This window comes from Melanostigma gelatinosum, assembly GCF_949748355.1.
Source record: "Melanostigma gelatinosum genome assembly, chromosome: 4".
NCBI classification, from domain to species: Eukaryota; Metazoa; Chordata; class Actinopteri; order Perciformes; family Zoarcidae; genus Melanostigma; species Melanostigma gelatinosum.
The window spans coordinates 14,718,086-14,737,823 of NC_136637.1; positions in this window are offsets into that span (position 1 = coordinate 14,718,086).

Below are 19,738 nucleotides of genomic sequence, written 5' to 3' on the forward strand. Positions count from 1 at the left end.
ATAATTGAAGGATTACAAAATCCCTCCTTGAATATCAAATTGATAGCATTGATTATTTACTGAGCGTAAAGTACAGTAAAACTTAGAGAGCTTTGCTTAGAGGAGTGATATTTTGAAATATAGTATTTATAATCATACAGTTGTAAAATAATGAACTAACTGTGTAAAATGTTGGGATTTACTCTAACCTCCTACATTAGGACAGTGTTTTCATGCTGTCATTCACTCACTCTCTGTGCTTTCTCTCCTCACAAGTTTCTATGGATCATTGTTATATCTGGACACTGGTCTTGCCTCTAACGTAGTTGTGACACATGCAAGAGTAACTTCCCTGGTTGCCCTGATCGTGACAGTGAGCGTGTACTGTCGGGGAGAGGCAGTCACGTATCTCCTGAGTGAGAGTCCTGAACGGTGACATGTCACTGTGTTGGGCTGCTGTTTCAGTAGTATCAAACAAGGGGATGGCCAGTCTTCAAATCATGTGCCAACATGCGTTTGGGTACTTCCGGTGTCCGATGTACGATGATGGGGTAATATACTCTCACCAAACTCCTGTCGTGTGAACCAGCAGCATATCTGACCTGTAACTTTGGATTCAGAATAGATTTTGTCCATTCGCACTTTTCTTAATTTGGCTTAGTATGTTTGGTGCCACTATAATCATTTAAGGATTACCAAATCCCTCCTTGAATATCAAATTGTTAGCATTGATTTTTTACTGAGGGTCAAGTACAGTAAAACTTAGAGCTTTGCTCAGAGGAGTGATATTTTGAAAGAATTAATTTACAACTGTATGATTATAAATACTATCACTACCGGTATGTAAAGTTTGAGGATTTACTCTAACTTCCTACATTAGGACAGTCTTGTTATGCTCTCATTCACTCACTCATCTCTCTGGCTCTCGCTCTCTGGCTCCTACTCTATCAGCTGACAGTGGGCGATTTCGCCACGGCCTCCCTCAGCCAATCATATATTTCCTGTCAAACTTTAAAGACCTGTTCTCTTCTGTGCAGTCAGCTGTCATTTCAGTAGAAACCGATGTGACCCTCCTCCCCATTCATCATCACATCGGTGCTCAAGGTTTCTTCCACTGAGGGCAGTCCCACTCCACATGCCATCATCTCGATCTTCAGCCTGCCCCTACTGTCTTCAACAACTCCACAGAAGACACCTGGAAAGCTCTGAGGCAGGCCGCGGAAAAACCACTGGTCATAGCATCTGCACAGTCAGCATGCTGCGTCCGACGACAAAGCATGGCGCTGATGATAAGACAGGGGTACTCGAGGCCCGCGGGCTCCGGCCCGTGGGCTTTGAGTTTGACACCCCTGTCTTAAGAACTGCATTCTGGGAAGACTACGGAGTTACCCAGGTAGTAGCCCTGGCTTCTCGGAGCCAATGCTGACGGTGGGCGTTTGGACTATGGGGAAGACTCAGTCGTGCTCTTAAGCCCTGCATGGTGATAGGTGTCTCTTTGTGGGGCAAGCCAGCGCGGCCCGGAGGACTTGTTCCTCTGGAGCTTGAGTGGCTGCCGTCAGCAGAGTGTAAAGATGGTCGGCCAGTCTTCAATGCTACCAGGGGGCAGGAAGCCTGTGTGCCAGTCTGCCTCAGAGCTCACTTCAGGCTTCCGGTGTGTCCGATGTCGGCTGCTGTGGTAATATACTCTCACCAAACTCCTGTTGTGTGAACCAGCAGCATATCTGACCTGTAACTTTGGATTCAGAATAGATTTAGTCCGTTAGCACTTTTCGGAATTTGGCTTAGTATGTTTGATGCCACTATAATAATTTAAGGATTACCAAATCCCTCCTTGAATATCAAATTGTTAGCATTGATTATTTACTGAGGGTCAAGTACAGTAAAACTTAGAGAGCTTTGCATAGAGGAGGGATATTTTGAAATATAGTATTTATAATCATACAGTTGTAAAATAATTCACAAACTGTGTAAAATGTTGCTCACAAGTTTCTATGGATCATTGTTATATCTGGACACTGGTCTTGCCTCTAACGTAGTTGTGACACATGCAAGAGTAACTTCCCTGGTTGCCCTGATCGTGACAGTGAGCGTGTACTGTCGGGGAGAGGCAGTCACGTATCTCCTGAGTGAGAGTCCTGAACGGTGACATGTCACTGTGTTGGGCTGCTGTTTCAGTAGTATCAAACAAGGGGATGGCCAGTCTTCAAATCATGTGCCAACATGCGTTTGGGTACTTCCGGTGTCCGATGTACGATGATGGGGTAATATACTCTCACCAAACTCCTGTCGTGTGAACCAGCAGCATATCTGACCTGTAACTTTGGATTCAGAATATATTTTGTCCATTCGCACTTTTCTTAATTTGGCTTAGTATGTTTGGTGCCACTATAATCATTTAAGGATTACCAAATCCCTCCTTGAATATCAAATTGTTAGCATTGATTTTTTTACTGAGGGTCAAGTACAGTAAAACTTAGAGCTTTGCTCAGAGGAGTGATATTTTGAAAGAATTAATTTACAACTGTATGATTATAAATACTATCACTACCGGTATGTAAAGTTTGAGGATTTACTCTAACTTCCTACATTAGGACAGTCTTGTTATGCTCTCATTCACTCACTCATCTCTCTGGCTCTCGCTCTCTGGCTCCTACTCTATCAGCTGACAGTGGGCGATTTCGCCACGGCCTCCCTCAGCCAATCATATATTTCCTGTCAAACTTTAAAGACCTGTTCTCTTCTGTGCAGTCAGCTGTCATTTCAGTAGAAACCGATGTGACCCTCCTCCCCATTCATCATCACATCGGTGCTCAAGGTTTCTTCCACTGAGGGCAGTCCCACTCCACATGCCATCATCTAGATCTTCAGCCTACCCCTACTGTCTTCAACAACTCCACAGAAGACACCTGGAAAGCTCTGAGGCAGGCCGCGGAAAAACCACTGGTCATAGCATCTGCACAGTCAGCATGCTGCGTCCGACGACAAAGCATGGCGCTGATGATAAGACAGGGGTACTCGAGGCCCGCGGGCTCCGGCCCGTGGGCTTTGAGTTTGACACCCCTGTCTTAAGAACTGCATTCTGGGAAGACTACGGAGTTACCCAGGTAGTAGCCCTGGCTTCTCGGAGCCAATGCTGACGGTGGGCGTTTGGACTATGGGGAAGACTCAGTCGTGCTCTTAAGCCCTGCATGGTGATAGGTGTCTCTTTGTGGGGCAAGCCAGCGCGGCCCGGAGGACTTGTTCCTCTGGAGCTTGAGTGGCTGCCGTCAGCAGAGTGTAAAGATGGTCGGCCAGTCTTCAATGCTACCAGGGGGCAGGAAGCCTGTGTGCCAGTCTGCCTCAGAGCTCACTTCAGGCTTCCGGTGTGTCCGATGTCGGCTGCTGTGGTAATATACTCTCACCAAACTCCTGTTGTGTGAACCAGCAGCATATCTGACCTGTAACTTTGGATTCAGAATAGATTTTGTCCGTTAGCACTTTTCGGAATTTGGCTTAGTATGTTTGATGCCACTATAATAATTTAAGGATTACCAAATCCCTCCTTGAATATCAAATTGTTAGCATTGATTATTTACTGAGGGTCAAGTACAGTAAAACTTAGAGAGCTTTGCATAGAGGAGGGATATTTTGAAATATAGTATTTATAATCATACAGTTGTAAAATAATTCACAAACTGTGTAAAATGTTGCCCACAAGTTTCTATGGATCATTGTTATATCTGGACACTGGTCTTGCCTCTAACGTAGTTGTGACACATGCAAGAGTAACTTCCCTGGTTGCCCTGATCGTGACAGTGAGCGTGTACTGTCGGGGAGAGGCAGTCACGTATCTCCTGAGTGAGAGTCCTGAACGGTGACATGTCACTGTGTTGGGCTGCTGTTTCAGTAGTATCAAACAAGGGGATGGCCAGTCTTCAAATCATGTGCCAACATGCGTTTGGGTACTTCCGGTGTCCGATGTACGATGATGGGGTAATATACTCTCACCAAACTCCTGTCGTGTGAACCAGCAGCATATCTGACCTGTAACTTTGGATTCAGAATAGATTTTGTCCATTCGCACTTTTCTTAATTTGGCTTAGTATGTTTGGTGCCACTATAATCATTTAAGGATTACCAAATCCCTCCTTGAATATCAAATTGTTAGCATTGATTTTTTACTGAGGGTCAAGTACAGTAAAACTTAGAGCTTTGCTCAGAGGAGTGATATTTTGAAAGAATTAATTTACAACTGTATGATTATAAATACTATCACTACCGGTATGTAAAGTTTGAGGATTTACTCTAACTTCCTACATTAGGACAGTCTTGTTATGCTCTCATTCACTCACTCATCTCTCTGGCTCTCGCTCTCTGGCTCCTACTCTATCAGCTGACAGTGGGCGATTTCGCCACGGCCTCCCTCAGCCAATCATATATTTCCTGTCAAACTTTAAAGACCTGTTCTCTTCTGTGCAGTCAGCTGTCATTTCAGTAGAAACCGATGTGACCCTCCTCCCCATTCATCATCACATCGGTGCTCAAGGTTTCTTCCACTGAGGGCAGTCCCACTCCACATGCCATCATCTAGATCTTCAGCCTGCCCCTACTGTCTTCAACAACTCCACAGAAGACACCTGGAAAGCTCTGAGGCAGGCCGCGGAAAAACCACTGGTCATAGCATCTGCACAGTCAGCATGCTGCGTCCGACGACAAAGCATGGCGCTGATGATAAGACAGGGGTACTCGAGGCCCGCGGGCTCCGGCCCGTGGGCTTTGAGTTTGACACCCCTGTCTTAAGAACTGCATTCTGGGAAGACTACGGAGTTACCCAGGTAGTAGCCCTGGCTTCTCGGAGCCAATGCTGACGGTGGGCGTTTGGACTATGGGGAAGACTCAGTCGTGCTCTTAAGCCCTGCATGGTGATAGGTGTCTCTTTGTGGGGCAAGCCAGCGCGGCCCGGAGGACTTGTTCCTCTGGAGCTTGAGTGGCTGCCGTCAGCAGAGTGTAAAGATGGTCGGCCAGTCTTCAATGCTACCAGGGGGCAGGAAGCCTGTGTGCCAGTCTGCCTCAGAGCTCACTTCAGGCTTCCGGTGTGTCCGATGTCGGCTGCTGTGGTAATATACTCTCACCAAACTCCTGTTGTGTGAACCAGCAGCATATCTGACCTGTAACTTTGGATTCAGAATAGATTTTGTCCGTTAGCACTTTTCGGAATTTGGCTTAGTATGTTTGATGCCACTATAATAATTTAAGGATTACCAAATCCCTCCTTGAATATCAAATTGTTAGCATTGATTATTTACTGAGGGTCAAGTACAGTAAAACTTAGAGAGCTTTGCATAGAGGAGGGATATTTTGAAATATAGTATTTATAATCATACAGTTGTAAAATAATTCACAAACTGTGTAAAATGTTGCTCACAAGTTTCTATGGATCATTGTTATATCTGGACACTGGTCTTGCCTCTAACGTAGTTGTGACACATGCAAGAGTAACTTCCCTGGTTGCCCTGATCGTGACAGTGAGCGTGTACTGTCGGGGAGAGGCAGTCACGTATCTCCTGAGTGAGAGTCCTGAACGGTGACATGTCACTGTGTTGGGCTGCTGTTTCAGTAGTATCAAACAAGGGGATGGCCAGTCTTCAAATCATGTGCCAACATGCGTTTGGGTACTTCCGGTGTCCGATGTACGATGATGGGGTAATATACTCTCACCAAACTCCTGTCGTGTGAACCAGCAGCATATCTGACCTGTAACTTTGGATTCAGAATATATTTTGTCCATTCGCACTTTTCTTAATTTGGCTTAGTATGTTTGGTGCCACTATAATCATTTAAGGATTACCAAATCCCTCCTTGAATATCAAATTGTTAGCATTGCTTTTTTATTGAGGGTCAAGTACAGTAAAACTTAGAGCTTTGCTCAGAGGAGTGATATTTTGAAAGAATTAATTTACAACTGTATGATTATAAATACTATCACTACCGGTATGTAAAGTTTGAGGATTTACTCTAACTTCCTACATTAGGACAGTCTTGTTATGCTCTCATTCACTCACTCATCTCTCTGGCTCTCGCTCTCTGGCTCCTACTCTATCAGCTGACAGTGGGCGATTTCGCCACGGCCTCCCTCAGCCAATCATATATTTCCTGTCAAACTTTAAAGACCTGTTCTCTTCTGTGCAGTCAGCTGTCATTTCAGTAGAAACCGATGTGACCCTCCTCCCCATTCATCATCACATCGGTGCTCAAGGTTTCTTCCACTGAGGGCAGTCCCACTCCACATGCCATCATCTAGATCTTCAGCCTGCCCCTACTGTCTTCAACAACTCCACAGAAGACACCTGGAAAGCTCTGAGGCAGGCCGCGGAAAAACCACTGGTCATAGCATCTGCACAGTCAGCATGCTGAGTCCGACGACAAAGCATGGCGCTGATGATAAGACAGGGGTACTCGAGGCCCGCGGGCTCCGGCCCGTGGGCTTTGAGTTTGACACCCCTGTCTTAAGAACTGCATTCTGGGAAGACTACGGAGTTACCCAGGTAGTAGCCCTGGCTTCTCGGAGCCAATGCTGACGGTGGGCGTTTGGACTATGGGGAAGACTCAGTCGTGCTCTTAAGCCCTGCATGGTGATAGGTGTCTCTTTGTGGGGCAAGCCAGCGCGGCCCGGAGGACTTGTTCCTCTGGAGCTTGAGTGGCTGCCGTCAGCAGAGTGTAAAGATGGTCGGCCAGTCTTCAATGCTACCAGGGGGCAGGAAGCCTGTGTGCCAGTCTGCCTCAGAGCTCACTTCAGGCTTCCGGTGTGTCCGATGTCGGCTGCTGTGGTAATATACTCTCACCAAACTCCTGTTGTGTGAACCAGCAGCATATCTGACCTGTAACTTTGGATTCAGAATAGATTTTGTCCGTTAGCACTTTTCGGAATTTGGCTTAGTATGTTTGATGCCACTATAATAATTTAAGGATTACCAAATCCCTCCTTGAATATCAAATTGTTAGCATTGATTATTTACTGAGGGTCAAGTACAGTAAAACTTAGAGAGCTTTGCATAGAGGAGGGATATTTTGAAATATAGTATTTATAATCATACAGTTGTAAAATAATTCACAAACTGTGTAAAATGTTGCTCACAAGTTTCTATGGATCATTGTTATATCTGGACACTGGTCTTGCCTCTAACGTAGTTGTGACACATGCAAGAGTAACTTCCCTGGTTGCCCTGATCGTGACAGTGAGCGTGTACTGTCGGGGAGAGGCAGTCACGTATCTCCTGAGTGAGAGTCCTGAACGGTGACATGTCACTGTGTTGGGCTGCTGTTTCAGTAGTATCAAACAAGGGGATGGCCAGTCTTCAAATCATGTGCCAACATGCGTTTGGGTACTTCCGGTGTCCGATGTACGATGATGGGGTAATATACTCTCACCAAACTCCTGTCGTGTGAACCAGCAGCATATCTGACCTGTAACTTTGGATTCAGAATAGATTTTGTCCATTCGCACTTTTCTTAATTTGGCTTAGTATGTTTGGTGCCACTATAATCATTTAAGGATTACCAAATCCCTCCTTGAATATCAAATTGTTAGCATTGATTTTTTACTGAGGGTCAAGTACAGTAAAACTTAGAGCTTTGCTCAGAGGAGTGATATTTTGAAAGAATTAATTTACAACTGTATGATTATAAATACTATCACTACCGGTATGTAAAGTTTGAGGATTTACTCTAACTTCCTACATTAGGACAGTCTTGTTATGCTCTCATTCACTCACTCATCTCTCTGGCTCTCGCTCTCTGGCTCCTACTCTATCAGCTGACAGTGGGCGATTTCGCCACGGCCTCCCTCAGCCAATCATATATTTCCTGTCAAACTTTAAAGACCTGTTCTCTTCTGTGCAGTCAGCTGTCATTTCAGTAGAAACCGATGTGACCCTCCTCCCCATTCATCATCACATCGGTGCTCAAGGTTTCTTCCACTGAGGGCAGTCCCACTCCACATGCCATCATCTAGATCTTCAGCCTGCCCCTACTGTCTTCAACAACTCCACAGAAGACACCTGGAAAGCTCTGAGGCAGGCCGCGGAAAAACCACTGGTCATAGCATCTGCACAGTCAGCATGCTGCGTCCGACGACAAAGCATGGCGCTGATGATAAGACAGGGGTACTCGAGGCCCGCGGGCTCCGGCCCGTGGGCTTTGAGTTTGACACCCCTGTCTTAAGAACTGCATTCTGGGAAGACTACGGAGTTACCCAGGTAGTAGCCCTGGCTTCTCGGAGCCAATGCTGACGGTGGGCGTTTGGACTATGGGGAAGACTCAGTCGTGCTCTTAAGCCCTGCATGGTGATAGGTGTCTCTTTGTGGGGCAAGCCAGCGCGGCCCGGAGGACTTGTTCCTCTGGAGCTTGAGTGGCTGCCGTCAGCAGAGTGTAAAGATGGTCGGCCAGTCTTCAATGCTACCAGGGGGCAGGAAGCCTGTGTGCCAGTCTGCCTCAGAGCTCACTTCAGGCTTCCGGTGTGTCCGATGTCGGCTGCTGTGGTAATATACTCTCACCAAACTCCTGTTGTGTGAACCAGCAGCATATCTGACCTGTAACTTTGGATTCAGAATAGATTTTGTCCGTTAGCACTTTTCGGAATTTGGCTTAGTATGTTTGATGCCACTATAATAATTTAAGGATTACCAAATCCCTCCTTGAATATCAAATTGTTAGCATTGATTATTTACTGAGGGTCAAGTACAGTAAAACTTAGAGAGCTTTGCATAGAGGAGGGATATTTTGAAATATAGTATTTATAATCATACAGTTGTAAAATAATTCACAAACTGTGTAAAATGTTGCTCACAAGTTTCTATGGATCATTGTTATATCTGGACACTGGTCTTGCCTCTAACGTAGTTGTGACACATGCAAGAGTAACTTCCCTGGTTGCCCTGATCGTGACAGTGAGCGTGTACTGTCGGGGAGAGGCAGTCACGTATCTCCTGAGTGAGAGTCCTGAACGGTGACATGTCACTGTGTTGGGCTGCTGTTTCAGTAGTATCAAACAAGGGGATGGCCAGTCTTCAAATCATGTGCCAACATGCGTTTGGGTACTTCCGGTGTCCGATGTACGATGATGGGGTAATATACTCTCACCAAACTCCTGTCGTGTGAACCAGCAGCATATCTGACCTGTAACTTTGGATTCAGAATATATTTTGTCCATTCGCACTTTTCTTAATTTGGCTTAGTATGTTTGGTGCCACTATAATCATTTAAGGATTACCAAATCCCTCCTTGAATATCAAATTGTTAGCATTGCTTTTTTATTGAGGGTCAAGTACAGTAAAACTTAGAGCTTTGCTCAGAGGAGTGATATTTTGAAAGAATTAATTTACAACTGTATGATTATAAATACTATCACTACCGGTATGTAAAGTTTGAGGATTTACTCTAACTTCCTACATTAGGACAGTCTTGTTATGCTCTCATTCACTCACTCATCTCTCTGGCTCTCGCTCTCTGGCTCCTACTCTATCAGCTGACAGTGGGCGATTTCGCCACGGCCTCCCTCAGCCAATCATATATTTCCTGTCAAACTTTAAAGACCTGTTCTCTTCTGTGCAGTCAGCTGTCATTTCAGTAGAAACCGATGTGACCCTCCTCCCCATTCATCATCACATCGGTGCTCAAGGTTTCTTCCACTGAGGGCAGTCCCACTCCACATGCCATCATCTAGATCTTCAGCCTGCCCCTACTGTCTTCAACAACTCCACAGAAGACACCTGGAAAGCTCTGAGGCAGGCCGCGGAAAAACCACTGGTCATAGCATCTGCACAGTCAGCATGCTGAGTCCGACGACAAAGCATGGCGCTGATGATAAGACAGGGGTACTCGAGGCCCGCGGGCTCCGGCCCGTGGGCTTTGAGTTTGACACCCCTGTCTTAAGAACTGCATTCTGGGAAGACTACGGAGTTACCCAGGTAGTAGCCCTGGCTTCTCGGAGCCAATGCTGACGGTGGGCGTTTGGACTATGGGGAAGACTCAGTCGTGCTCTTAAGCCCTGCATGGTGATAGGTGTCTCTTTGTGGGGCAAGCCAGCGCGGCCCGGAGGACTTGTTCCTCTGGAGCTTGAGTGGCTGCCGTCAGCAGAGTGTAAAGATGGTCGGCCAGTCTTCAATGCTACCAGGGGGCAGGAAGCCTGTGTGCCAGTCTGCCTCAGAGCTCACTTCAGGCTTCCGGTGTGTCCGATGTCGGCTGCTGTGGTAATATACTCTCACCAAACTCCTGTTGTGTGAACCAGCAGCATATCTGACCTGTAACTTTGGATTCAGAATAGATTTTGTCCGTTAGCACTTTTCGGAATTTGGCTTAGTATGTTTGATGCCACTATAATAATTTAAGGATTACCAAATCCCTCCTTGAATATCAAATTGTTAGCATTGATTATTTACTGAGGGTCAAGTACAGTAAAACTTAGAGAGCTTTGCATAGAGGAGGGATATTTTGAAATATAGTATTTATAATCATACAGTTGTAAAATAATTCACAAACTGTGTAAAATGTTGCTCACAAGTTTCTATGGATCATTGTTATATCTGGACACTGGTCTTGCCTCTAACGTAGTTGTGACACATGCAAGAGTAACTTCCCTGGTTGCCCTGATCGTGACAGTGAGCGTGTACTGTCGGGGAGAGGCAGTCACGTATCTCCTGAGTGAGAGTCCTGAATGGTGACATGTCACTGTGTTGGGCTGCTGTTTCAGTAGTATCAAACAAGGGGATGGCCAGTCTTCAAATCATGTGCCAACATGCGTTTGGGTACTTCCGGTGTCCGATGTACGATGATGGGGTAATATACTCTCACCAAACTCCTGTCGTGTGAACCAGCAGCATATCTGACCTGTAACTTTGGATTCAGAATAGATTTTGTCCATTCGCACTTTTCTTAATTTGGCTTAGTATGTTTGGTGCCACTATAATCATTTAAGGATTACCAAATCCCTCCTTGAATATCAAATTGTTAGCATTGATTTTTTTACTGAGGGTCAAGTACAGTAAAACTTAGAGCTTTGCTCAGAGGAGTGATATTTTGAAAGAATTAATTTACAACTGTATGATTATAAATACTATCACTACCGGTATGTAAAGTTTGAGGATTTACTCTAACTTCCTACATTAGGACAGTCTTGTTATGCTCTCATTCACTCACTCATCTCTCTGGCTCTCGCTCTCTGGCTCCTACTCTATCAGCTGACAGTGGGCGATTTCGCCACGGCCTCCCTCAGCCAATCATATATTTCCTGTCAAACTTTAAAGACCTGTTCTCTTCTGTGCAGTCAGCTGTCATTTCAGTAGAAACCGATGTGACCCTCCTCCCCATTCATCATCACATCGGTGCTCAAGGTTTCTTCCACTGAGGGCAGTCCCACTCCACATGCCATCATCTAGATCTTCAGCCTACCCCTACTGTCTTCAACAACTCCACAGAAGACACCTGGAAAGCTCTGAGGCAGGCCGTGGAAAAACCACTGGTCATAGCATCTGCACAGTCAGCATGCTGCGTCCGACGACAAAGCATGGCGCTGATGATAAGACAGGGGTACTCGAGGCCCGCGGGCTCCGGCCCGTGGGCTTTGAGTTTGACACCCCTGTCTTAAGAACTGCATTCTGGGAAGACTACGGAGTTACCCAGGTAGTAGCCCTGGCTTCTCGGAGCCAATGCTGACGGTGGGCGTTTGGACTATGGGGAAGACTCAGTCATGCTCTTAAGCCCTGCATGGTGATAGGTGTCTCTTTGTGGGGCAAGCCAGCGCGGCCCGGAGGACTTGTTCCTCTGGAGCTTGAGTGGCTGCCGTCAGCAGAGTGTAAAGATGGTCGGCCAGTCTTCAATGCTACCAGGGGGCAGGAAGCCTGTGTGCCAGTCTGCCTCAGAGCTCACTTCAGGCTTCCGGTGTGTCCGATGTCGGCTGCTGTGGTAATATACTCTCACCAAACTCCTGTTGTGTGAACCAGCAGCATATCTGACCTGTAACTTTGGATTCAGAATAGATTTTGTCCGTTAGCACTTTTCGGAATTTGGCTTAGTATGTTTGATGCCACTATAATAATTTAAGGATTACCAAATCCCTCCTTGAATATCAAATTGTTAGCATTGATTATTTACTGAGGGTCAAGTACAGTAAAACTTAGAGAACTTTGCATAGAGGAGGGATATTTTGAAATATAGTATTTATAATCATACAGTTGTAAAATAATTCACAAACTGTGTAAAATGTTGCTCACAAGTTTCTATGGATCATTGTTATATCTGGACACTGGTCTTGCCTCTAACGTAGTTGTGACACATGCAAGAGTAACTTCCCTGGTTGCCCTGATCGTGACAGTGAGCGTGTACTGTCGGGGAGAGGCAGTCACGTATCTCCTGAGTGAGAGTCCTGAACGGTGACATGTCACTGTGTTGGGCTGCTGTTTCAGTAGTATCAAACAAGGGGATGGCCAGTCTTCAAATCATGTGCCAACATGCGTTTGGGTACTTCCGGTGTCCGATGTACGATGATGGGGTAATATACTCTCACCAAACTCCTGTCGTGTGAACCAGCAGCATATCTGACCTGTAACTTTGGATTCAGAATAGATTTTGTCCATTCGCACTTTTCTTAATTTGGCTTAGTATGTTTGGTGCCACTATAATCATTTAAGGATTACCAAATCCCTCCTTGAATATCAAATTGTTAGCATTGATTTTTTTACTGAGGGTCAAGTACAGTAAAACTTAGAGCTTTGCTCAGAGGAGTGATATTTTGAAAGAATTAATTTACAACTGTATGATTATAAATACTATCACTACCGGTATGTAAAGTTTGAGGATTTACTCTAACTTCCTACATTAGGACAGTCTTGTTATGCTCTCATTCACTCACTCATCTCTCTGGCTCTCGCTCTCTGGCTCCTACTCTATCAGCTGACAGTGGGCGATTTCGCCACGGCCTCCCTCAGCCAATCATATATTTCCTGTCAAACTTTAAAGACCTGTTCTCTTCTGTGCAGTCAGCTGTCATTTCAGTAGAAACCGATGTGACCCTCCTCCCCATTCATCATCACATCGGTGCTCAAGGTTTCTTCCACTGAGGGCAGTCCCACTCCACATGCCATCATCTAGATCTTCAGCCTACCCCTACTGTCTTCAACAACTCCACAGAAGACACCTGGAAAGCTCTGAGGCAGGCCGTGGAAAAACCACTGGTCATAGCATCTGCACAGTCAGCATGCTGCGTCCGACGACAAAGCATGGCGCTGATGATAAGACAGGGGTACTCGAGGCCCGCGGGCTCCGGCCCGTGGGCTTTGAGTTTGACACCCCTGTCTTAAGAACTGCATTCTGGGAAGACTACGGAGTTACCCAGGTAGTAGCCCTGGCTTCTCGGAGCCAATGCTGACGGTGGGCGTTTGGACTATGGGGAAGACTCAGTCGTGCTCTTAAGCCCTGCATGGTGATAGGTGTCTCTTTGTGGGGCAAGCCAGCGCGGCCCGGAGGACTTGTTCCTCTGGAGCTTGAGTGGCTGCCGTCAGCAGAGTGTAAAGATGGTCGGCCAGTCTTCAATGCTACCAGGGGGCAGGAAGCCTGTGTGCCAGTCTGCCTCAGAGCTCACTTCAGGCTTCCGGTGTGTCCGATGTCGGCTGCTGTGGTAATATACTCTCACCAAACTCCTGTTGTGTGAACCAGCAGCATATCTGACCTGTAACTTTGGATTCAGAATAGATTTTGTCCGTTAGCACTTTTCGGAATTTGGCTTAGTATGTTTGATGCCACTATAATAATTTAAGGATTACCAAATCCCTCCTTGAATATCAAATTGTTAGCATTGATTATTTACTGAGGGTCAAGTACAGTAAAACTTAGAGAACTTTGCATAGAGGAGGGATATTTTGAAATATAGTATTTATAATCATACAGTTGTAAAATAATTCACAAACTGTGTAAAATGTTGCTCACAAGTTTCTATGGATCATTGTTATATCTGGACACTGGTCTTGCCTCTAACGTAGTTGTGACACATGCAAGAGTAACTTCCCTGGTTGCCCTGATCGTGACAGTGAGCGTGTACTGTCGGGGAGAGGCAGTCACGTATCTCCTGAGTGAGAGTCCTGAACGGTGACATGTCACTGTGTTGGGCTGCTGTTTCAGTAGTATCAAACAAGGGGATGGCCAGTCTTCAAATCATGTGCCAACATGCGTTTGGGTACTTCCGGTGTCCGATGTACGATGATGGGGTAATATACTCTCACCAAACTCCTGTCGTGTGAACCAGCAGCATATCTGACCTGTAACTTTGGATTCAGAATAGATTTTGTCCATTCGCACTTTTCTTAATTTGGCTTAGTATGTTTGGTGCCACTATAATCATTTAAGGATTACCAAATCCCTCCTTGAATATCAAATTGTTAGCATTGATTTTTTTACTGAGGGTCAAGTACAGTAAAACTTAGAGCTTTGCTCAGAGGAGTGATATTTTGAAAGAATTAATTTACAACTGTATGATTATAAATACTATCACTACCGGTATGTAAAGTTTGAGGATTTACTCTAACTTCCTACATTAGGACAGTCTTGTTATGCTCTCATTCACTCACTCATCTCTCTGGCTCTCGCTCTCTGGCTCCTACTCTATCAGCTGACAGTGGGCGATTTCGCCACGGCCTCCCTCAGCCAATCATATATTTCCTGTCAAACTTTAAAGACCTGTTCTCTTCTGTGCAGTCAGCTGTCATTTCAGTAGAAACCGATGTGACCCTCCTCCCCATTCATCATCACATCGGTGCTCAAGGTTTCTTCCACTGAGGGCAGTCCCACTCCACATGCCATCATCTAGATCTTCAGCCTGCCCCTACTGTCTTCAACAACTCCACAGAAGACACCTGGAAAGCTCTGAGGCAGGCCGCGGAAAAACCACTGGTCATAGCATCTGCACAGTCAGCATGCTGCGTCCGACGACAAAGCATGGCGCTGATGATAAGACAGGGGTACTCGAGGCCCGCGGGCTCCGGCCCGTGGGCTTTGAGTTTGACACCCCTGTCTTAAGAACTGCATTCTGGGAAGACTACGGAGTTACCCAGGTAGTAGCCCTGGCTTCTCGGAGCCAATGCTGACGGTGGGCGTTTGGACTATGGGGAAGACTCAGTCGTGCTCTTAAGCCCTGCATGGTGATAGGTGTCTCTTTGTGGGGCAAGCCAGCGCGGCCCGGAGGACTTGTTCCTCTGGAGCTTGAGTGGCTGCCGTCAGCAGAGTGTAAAGATGGTCGGCCAGTCTTCAATGCTACCAGGGGGCAGGAAGCCTGTGTGCCAGTCTGCCTCAGAGCTCACTTCAGGCTTCCGGTGTGTCCGATGTCGGCTGCTGTGGTAATATACTCTCACCAAACTCCTGTTGTGTGAACCAGCAGCATATCTGACCTGTAACTTTGGATTCAGAATAGATTTTGTCCGTTAGCACTTTTCGGAATTTGGCTTAGTATGTTTGATGCCACTATAATAATTTAAGGATTACCAAATCCCTCCTTGAATATCAAATTGTTAGCATTGATTATTTACTGAGGGTCAAGTACAGTAAAACTTAGAGAGCTTTGCATAGAGGAGGGATATTTTGAAATATAGTATTTATAATCATACAGTTGTAAAATAATTCACAAACTGTGTAAAATGTTGCTCACAAGTTTCTATGGATCATTGTTATATCTGGACACTGGTCTTGCCTCTAACGTAGTTGTGACACATGCAAGAGTAACTTCCCTGGTTGCCCTGATCGTGACAGTGAGCGTGTACTGTCGGGGAGAGGCAGTCACGTATCTCCTGAGTGAGAGTCCTGAACGGTGACATGTCACTGTGTTGGGCTGCTGTTTCAGTAGTATCAAACAAGGGGATGGCCAGTCTTCAAATCATGTGCCAACATGCGTTTGGGTACTTCCGGTGTCCGATGTACGATGATGGGGTAATATACTCTCACCAAACTCCTGTCGTGTGAACCAGCAGCATATCTGACCTGTAACTTTGGATTCAGAATAGATTTTGTCCATTCGCACTTTTCTTAATTTGGCTTAGTATGTTTGGTGCCACTATAATCATTTAAGGATTACCAAATCCCTCCTTGAATATCAAATTGTTAGCATTGATTTTTTACTGAGGGTCAAGTACAGTAAAACTTAGAGCTTTGCTCAGAGGAGTGATATTTTGAAAGAATTAATTTACAACTGTATGATTATAAATACTATCACTACCGGTATGTAAAGTTTGAGGATTTACTCTAACTTCCTACATTAGGACAGTCTTGTTATGCTCTCATTCACTCACTCATCTCTCTGGCTCTCGCTCTCTGGCTCCTACTCTATCAGCTGACAGTGGGCGATTTCGCCACGGCCTCCCTCAGCCAATCATATATTTCCTGTCAAACTTTAAAGACCTGTTCTCTTCTGTGCAGTCAGCTGTCATTTCAGTAGAAACCGATGTGACCCTCCTCCCCATTCATCATCACATCGGTGCTCAAGGTTTCTTCCACTGAGGGCAGTCCCACTCCACATGCCATCATCTAGATCTTCAGCCTGCCCCTACTGTCTTCAACAACTCCACAGAAGACACCTGGAAAGCTCTGAGGCAGGCCGCGGAAAAACCACTGGTCATAGCATCTGCACAGTCAGCATGCTGCGTCCGACGACAAAGCATGGCGCTGATGATAAGACAGGGGTACTCGAGGCCCGCGGGCTCCGGCCCGTGGGCTTTGAGTTTGACACCCCTGTCTTAAGAACTGCATTCTGGGAAGACTACGGAGTTACCCAGGTAGTAGCCCTGGCTTCTCGGAGCCAATGCTGACGGTGGGCGTTTGGACTATGGGGAAGACTCAGTCGTGCTCTTAAGCCCTGCATGGTGATAGGTGTCTCTTTGTGGGGCAAGCCAGCGCGGCCCGGAGGACTTGTTCCTCTGGAGCTTGAGTGGCTGCCGTCAGCAGAGTGTAAAGATGGTCGGCCAGTCTTCAATGCTACCAGGGGGCAGGAAGCCTGTGTGCCAGTCTGCCTCAGAGCTCACTTCAGGCTTCCGGTGTGTCCGATGTCGGCTGCTGTGGTAATATACTCTCACCAAACTCCTGTTGTGTGAACCAGCAGCATATCTGACCTGTAACTTTGGATTCAGAATAGATTTTGTCCGTTAGCACTTTTCGGAATTTGGCTTAGTATGTTTGATGCCACTATAATAATTTAAGGATTACCAAATCCCTCCTTGAATATCAAATTGTTAGCATTGATTATTTACTGAGGGTCAAGTACAGTAAAACTTAGAGAGCTTTGCATAGAGGAGGGATATTTTGAAATATAGTATTTATAATCATACAGTTGTAAAATAATTCACAAACTGTGTAAAATGTTGCTCACAAGTTTCTATGGATCATTGTTATATCTGGACACTGGTCTTGCCTCTAACGTAGTTGTGACACATGCAAGAGTAACTTCCCTGGTTGCCCTGATCGTGACAGTGAGCGTGTACTGTCGGGGAGAGGCAGTCACGTATCTCCTGAGTGAGAGTCCTGAACGGTGACATGTCACTGTGTTGGGCTGCTGTTTCAGTAGTATCAAACAAGGGGATGGCCAGTCTTCAAATCATGTGCCAACATGCGTTTGGGTACTTCCGGTGTCCGATGTACGATGATGGGGTAATATACTCTCACCAAACTCCTGTCGTGTGAACCAGCAGCATATCTGACCTGTAACTTTGGATTCAGAATAGATTTTGTCCATTCGCACTTTTCTTAATTTGGCTTAGTATGTTTGGTGCCACTATAATCATTTAAGGATTACCAAATCCCTCCTTGAATATCAAATTGTTAGCATTGATTTTTTACTGAGGGTCAAGTACAGTAAAACTTAGAGCTTTGCTCAGAGGAGTGATATTTTGAAAGAATTAATTTACAACTGTATGATTATAAATACTATCACTACCGGTATGTAAAGTTTGAGGATTTACTCTAACTTCCTACATTAGGACAGTCTTGTTATGCTCTCATTCACTCACTCATCTCTCTGGCTCTCGCTCTCTGGCTCCTACTCTATCAGCTGACAGTGGGCGATTTCGCCACGGCCTCCCTCAGCCAATCATATATTTCCTGTCAAACTTTAAAGACCTGTTCTCTTCTGTGCAGTCAGCTGTCATTTCAGTAGAAACCGATGTGACCCTCCTCCCCATTCATCATCACATCGGTGCTCAAGGTTTCTTCCACTGAGGGCAGTCCCACTCCACATGCCATCATCTAGATCTTCAGCCTGCCCCTACTGTCTTCAACAACTCCACAGAAGACACCTGGAAAGCTCTGAGGCAGGCCGCGGAAAAACCACTGGTCATAGCATCTGCACAGTCAGCATGCTGCGTCCGACGACAAAGCATGGCGCTGATGATAAGACAGGGGTACTCGAGGCCCGCGGGCTCCGGCCCGTGGGCTTTGAGTTTGACACCCCTGTCTTAAGAACTGCATTCTGGGAAGACTACGGAGTTACCCAGGTAGTAGCCCTGGCTTCTCGGAGCCAATGCTGACGGTGGGCGTTTGGACTATGGGGAAGACTCAGTCGTGCTCTTAAGCCCTGCATGGTGATAGGTGTCTCTTTGTGGGGCAAGCCAGCGCGGCCCGGAGGACTTGTTCCTCTGGAGCTTGAGTGGCTGCCGTCAGCAGAGTGTAAAGATGGTCGGCCAGTCTTCAATGCTACCAGGGGGCAGGAAGCCTGTGTGCCAGTCTGCCTCAGAGCTCACTTCAGGCTTCCGGTGTGTCCGATGTCGGCTGCTGTGGTAATATACTCTCACCAAACTCCTGTTGTGTGAACCAGCAGCATATCTGACCTGTAACTTTGGATTCAGAATAGATTTTGTCCGTTAGCACTTTTCGGAATTTGGCTTAGTATGTTTGATGCCACTATAATAATTTAAGGATTACCAAATCCCTCCTTGAATATCAAATTGTTAGCATTGATTATTTACTGAGGGTCAAGTACAGTAAAACTTAGAGAGCTTTGCATAGAGGAGGGATATTTTGAAATATAGTATTTATAATCATACAGTTGTAAAATAATTCACAAACTGTGTAAAATGTTGCTCACAAGTTTCTATGGATCATTGTTATATCTGGACACTGGTCTTGCCTCTAACGTAGTTGTGACACATGCAAGAGTAACTTCCCTGGTTGCCCTGATCGTGACAGTGAGCGTGTACTGTCGGGGAGAGGCAGTCACGTATCTCTAAATAATCACACAAAAAGTAAACACAGACCGTAGAAAATGCAGAGCTTTTGTTTCCCCTCATAGTAAGCTCAGTAAATAGCATTGTAAGATAGTGATTACAAATCATCATTCTGTGCCCAGCTGCAGATTTGTTCGTATGACCCCCATGTAGCTCTAAGTGTAGACAGTCTATGATCTACACACGATACTTGGGGTGTTTATTTGCAAATCTGGATCACTAATTCACACAGTCAGCAATAGTTCACACAACTGGAGCAGTTGGGGTTAATGTCCTTTGCTGTCGGGCAACTTCGACATGTTAATGAGAGAGGGACTCTTTCACTTCCCCCTTCAAGATTAATCCTGCAGGTATCAAACTGCATCGCTACCTTTATGCCACCACTAATCTAAAACAGAAAAGGAAACATTATACCATACTATATTATGTATAATCATACAGTTGACATTCAACAGTAATTTGATCCCAACAGATTGTATGATTTTGACAGCGTATGACCATATTAAAAAAAAAGTACAGAACCATTTGTGGAT